This window comes from Macaca thibetana, chromosome X, assembly GCF_024542745.1.
Source record: "Macaca thibetana thibetana isolate TM-01 chromosome X, ASM2454274v1, whole genome shotgun sequence".
Classification (NCBI taxonomy): domain Eukaryota; kingdom Metazoa; phylum Chordata; class Mammalia; order Primates; family Cercopithecidae; genus Macaca; species Macaca thibetana.
In genome coordinates, this window is record NC_065598.1 from 70,599,142 (window position 1) to 70,605,154 (window position 6,013).

A 6,013-nucleotide genomic window follows, 5' to 3' on the forward strand; every position below is an offset into this window, starting at 1 on the left:
ATCAGAATAAAAAAGACATTATCACCAATGTTACACGAAAATAAAAGAATTAGAAAGGAATACCATCAAAAATAGTATGCCAATTAGATATCTTATACAAAATGTTTATGTTGATAGGAAGACACAAACGACCACATCTGACACAAGAAAAAAAACCTGAATACTTACAAAAACAGATTGAAGGCTGAGCACGGTGCCTCAAGCCTGTAATCCCAGCACTTTGGGAGGCCGAGATGGGCAGATCACCTGAGGTCGGGAGGTCGAGACCAGCCTGACCAACATGGAGAAACCCTGTCTCTACTAAAAAATACAAAATTAGCCAGAAGTGATGGCGCATGCCTGTAATCCCAGCTACTTGGGAGGCAGAGGCAGGAGAATCTTTTGAAACCGGGAAGCAGAGGTTGCGGTGAGCCGAGATCGCGCCATTGCACTCTGGCATGGGTAACAAGAGCGAAACTCCGTCTCAAAAAAAAAACAACAGAAAAAACCCAGATTGAATGGTTAATCTACAAAATTCCCATAAAGAAACATTCATGAACAGATGAGTTCACTGATGATTCTGCAAACATTTAAATAATAAACATCAGTTATTTACATAATTTTTCAAAAAATATTACAGGAGGAAACACTTCCCCAATTAATTTAATACATTATATTTACATATGCATGGTATTTATAGAACAAAGATAAAACCTCATGATTGTGTCAATAGACATAAAAAAGCCATTTGACAAAATTTATTTGTAATTTTAAAATCCTCAACAAACTAGGAACAAAGGGATCTAGCTACATTTGACAAAGGGTATCTACAAATACTGTATAGCTAGCTCTGTGAACTTGGGCAAGAAAAAGAAAAAAAAACCCATACAGCTAACATCATTTAATAGTCAAAATCTAATTGTATTACCCCTAGTCAGAAACAAGTGAAGAATGACTGCTCTTGCTACTTCTGTGCCGGTTTTCACCATGGTGATTAGGCAGGAAAAAGAAATTTAAAAAAAAAAAAAAAATCAATGCAATTGGAAAGAAAGTACAACTATCTATATATGTGACATAAACGTAAAAACCCAAAGGAATCCACAAAAAAAGTTAATAGTGAAACGATTAGAAAAGCTTTTCCAGCCGGGCGCGGTGGCTCACGCCTGTAATCCCAGCACTTTGGGAGGCCGAGGCGGGCGGATCACAAGGTCAGGAGATCGAGACCACGGTGAAACCCCGTCTCTACTAAAAATACAAAAAATTAGCCGGGCGCGGTTGTGGGCACCTGTAGTCCCAGCTACTCGGGAGGCTGAGGCAGGAGAATGGCGGGAACCCGGGAGGCGGAGCTTGCAGTGAGCCGAGATCGCGCCACTGCACTCCAGCCTGGGCAACAGCTCTAGACTCCGTCTCAAAAAAAAAAAAAAAAAAAAAAAAAAAAAGAAAAGCTTTTCCAATAAGTTCAGAAACATTGGAAGATACAAGATCAACAGAAAACTAACTGTATTTTAATACACTAGCAATGAACAATCCAAAATTAAAGTTAAGAAAATAATTCCATTTTCAATATTATGAAAAATAAAATGAATGGAAAGGTATCTATTGTTAATGGCTTGGAAAGATTAATATTGCTAACATGGCAATACTCCACAAATTGATCTACAGATTAAACGCTTTCCTTAGCAAAATTCTGGCATTTTATAGAAATTTACAAGCTGTTCCTAAAATTCATATGAAAATTCAAAACCTTCAGAATAATCATGAAAGGCCAAAGCAAAGAACAAAGCTGGAGAACTCATACTTCCAGATTTTGAAATTTACTACAAAGCTACAATAATCAATACTGTGTGGTACAGGCATAAGGATAGATATAGAGATAAATGAAATAAAATTGAGAGTCCAAAATAAACTCTTACATTTAGAATCAACTGATGTTCAACAAGGGTACAATTCAATCATGAAGTAGTCTTTTCAACAAATGGTGCTAAGAAAACTGGATATTCATATGCAAAAGGACTAAGTTGGACTTCTTCCTTAAACTATATTCAAAAGTAAATTCCAAATGAATCACACACCTAAATGTAAGAGATACAACTTAGGTCAGGTAATGGTTTCTTTGTTACGACACTAAAATCACAACTAACAAAACAAAACAAAAAAATAGTTAATTAGGTTTCATCAATATTAAAAACTTCTGTGCTGTAAACAATGTCATCAAAAAGGTGGAAAGGCAACACAAAGAATGGAAGAAAATAATTGCAAATCATATATCCAGTAAGAGTCTGTTATCCAGATTATATAAAGAACTCTGATAACAACAAAACCACACATAACCCAATTCTAATGAGCAAAGGATTAGAACAGACATTCCTTCAAAGATACACAAATGACCACTAAGCACATGAAAAGCTGCTCAGTGCAGAAATACAAGTCAACAGCACAATAAGATATTTCATATCCATTAGGTGGCCATAATTTTAAAAGGCAGAAAATAACAAGTGAGAATATGAATAAATGTAATTTCTCATATTGCAGATGAAAATGTAAAATGGTGCAGGGACCTTATTAAAATTTGTTAATTACCCACATTAAACCTAGACATGCCATGACAAAGCAATTATACTCCTTAATGTATACTCAAGAAAAATGAAAACATGCCCACATAAGTTGTACATGAATGTTTTTAGCACCATTATTCACAAAAGACAACATCTGTAAATGCAAACATCCGTCAAATGATGGATAAACAAAATTAGATATATCCATACAGTGAAATATTATTCATCAATAAAGAACAGTAATATATACCATAATCTAGATGAATCTCAAAAAAACATGGTAATTAAAAGAAGCCAATAACAAGGGTCACAAATTGCATGATTTATATGACTGCCCAGAATAGACAAATCCATAGGGACAAAAAGCTAAATTAGTAGTTGTCAGGGTTGGCAAAAGGAAAATGGGGAATAAGTGCTAATGAGGTGGTGATGAAAATGTTGTAAACTATAATAGTGGCAATGGTCGCACAACTCTATGAATATACTAAAAGTCAGTAAACTTTAAAATTGTGAACTTTATATTGTATGAATTAGATCACACATCTTTTTTTTTTACAAAAGAAGGTAATTACCTTATCCAGGGTATAGTGCTTAGCAGGATTGCTGAGATAAGTGTTCCTACTCCAAAGCATTTGCTCTTACTACAAATTTGAAATACCATTTGTTAACTGTAAAACCATTGGCAAGTTGGCCCCAGGTAATGTTTACAATTTATTGACCATGGGTGAAGGTAGAGGATTTGTACAAGCACCTAACTACTCAATACCTGTAGATACACAATAAAAACAAACCAGCAAATGTTAGGGAAAGTAAAGGAATACCACATGGCGATTAGTACTATAAGTGAAACACTTTCATCCAACAGAATATTGAAGTTTTCCAATGATGCCATGAACTCAAATGATCCCATAATACTGTTGGGCTAAATAATAATCTAATAGAGGAGTAGCAGAGGTAAGACTGCAAAAATGAGTCACTAAAGAAACTCAAAACTAGATAAAGGTACCCTACATTCAACCACCAGTGGTGAAAAACCTTAGCAGAACCACATCTACAATACATAGGGCTTACTGACCTAACTAGATATTTTTCAGTGAAAGATTTGAAAATATAATAATATCTAACTACCAGTATAAAGCAGTGGAAAATAAATTTTCTTACTGGCAGATAAACCCCAAAGCCTACCAAAATATAGTCTTCTTGGTGACTATGGTGTAAATTAATACTATTTAATAAAGGACAGCAAGATAGAAGCAATGACTGCACACCACGATAAAATTCTGGAATACGTTTCTTGTTAAAGTAGTTAAGTCAATCTTTGCAGTATGACAAATCATGGCCCTGTGCTTTCATAATATGGCAAGTGACAGTACCTCAAGAACCATTCAGCCTATGGTTAGCAACTCATAATAGCTAACACTTTACCAACAGACAAAATTTCAGACAGCCAATTGAAGTGGCAACAGGTTAAGTGGTTAATACTATTAGAATGCACCCATTCTAAATAGCAACGTTGAATTAAAGGTAAACAATGAGATTACACATGTAAAGCACCATAATGTATTGAACCACCAGGTGACGACACTAAAGTGCACTACCTAAACAAATTTTGCCATGAAAAAAAATTATTTTTGAAACCCAAAGTGAGATGAGAATGAAAATATTGTTAAGTATATAATAGGGGTTGCTAGAGAACACCAACAAAACTAAACCATCACTCATTACTGCATCATATTTATGGACACTAGATGACCGTTTAAAAAAAAAAAAAAACTCTGGGAAGACAGAGGACAACTATAGGAAAAGTACATTGATACATACCATGTTTTTTTATTACATGACAGGACTTACCACAGGGCATGTGCTCACTGGGGTACATTTAACAAAAGTCAACTGAACTTACTGCAACAAAAGTACAACACATAGGCCAGGTGTGGTAATTCCAGCACTTTAGGAGGCCAAGGTGGGAGGATCACTGGAGCCTAGGACTTTGAGACCACCCTGGGTCACATACTGAGACGCTGTCTCGGATAAAATAATAAGATAAAATAAAATAGTTGGGCTGGTGGTGCAGACCTGTAGTCCCAGCTACTCAGGAGGCTGAGGCGGGAAGATGGCTTGAGCCCAGGAGTTCAAGGCTACCATCAGCTATAATTGCTCCACCATGTTCCAGTCTGGGTGACAGAGAGACCTTGTACTTAAAAAAAAAAAAAAAAAAAAAAAAGTTTAAAAGCATGTGAAATACCAATACTTGTAAGTTTTGAAACAGTAGTACATTAAGCCTTTAACACTAAAATATAATCCACAGACATGATGAACTCCCATGAAGTCAACTCACTTAGGAGAAACACACTAACACTGGTGCCTGATGAAGATAATCAGTATATATTTAGTTTAATGGTAACGATAAAGCAGAACCATGTAGCTAATAATAGTACTAAATTAAACAAGAAATTGTACATCAACACACTTTACTAGACAATATTAAATATCTATGCAGTCCATAAGTCAGGAACTGTAACTAGAAAAATGCAAAAAATACATCATGTACCCTTGGAAATCCTCAAACATAGCACAGTGATTAGGTTACCATATTAGTTTTCTCTCTAGAAACACCAAATTAGTTATGCAAGCCATGCAACTATTCAGAAGGATGTACTGTGGACTAAGGTGGTACTACAGAATTTCCACAAAGTCTTTGAGTCTACAAGGTAGCAACATTGGGCACACTTCCAACAATGCAAAGGATGTCGAAACCTATAAACCAGAACTTGTAACAAGCCAAAAAAAAAAAAAAAAAAAAGACGCAAACATCCATGAACATTTTCAAACATATTTTTGGCTCACTAACACATCAACCAGGGTACTGTATTAATATCCCCATGAGAACCAAATCCATGATAACAAGCATCCAACATAATTTCAGGACATGGTGTGAACTAATGGTAGTACTTTATCTTCCACCAAAAATTACTTTGTGTACACAAGGAGGCCATACTGAACATACTTCCTGACAATAAAAAAAACAAAATAAAACAGAAATGAGGGGAAAGAAGTCTAAAGTTACAGTATTCTCCCCTTATCTATGGTTTTCCTTTACAAAATTTCTATTACCTGGGGTCAAACGTGGTTCAAAAACATTATATGGAAAATTCCAGGAATAAACAATTCATAAATTCCAAATTGTCTGCTGTTCTGAGTAATGCAATGAAATCTCAAACTGTCCAGCAAAAAGAATTACTCCCTTTTCCTGTGTATACCCCACCTTATATGCTACCACCCGTTAGTCACTTAGTACCCTTCTCACTTCAGATTGACTGCTGCAGTAACACAGTGCTTAACAATGGCCCCAATATAAGAGCTGTGATGCCAACAATACAGATGTGCCAAAGAGAAGCCACAAAGTGCTTCCTTTAGGAAAAAGGTGAACATTTTCAACTGAATAAGAAAAAAAAAATTGTACACTGAGGTTACCAAGA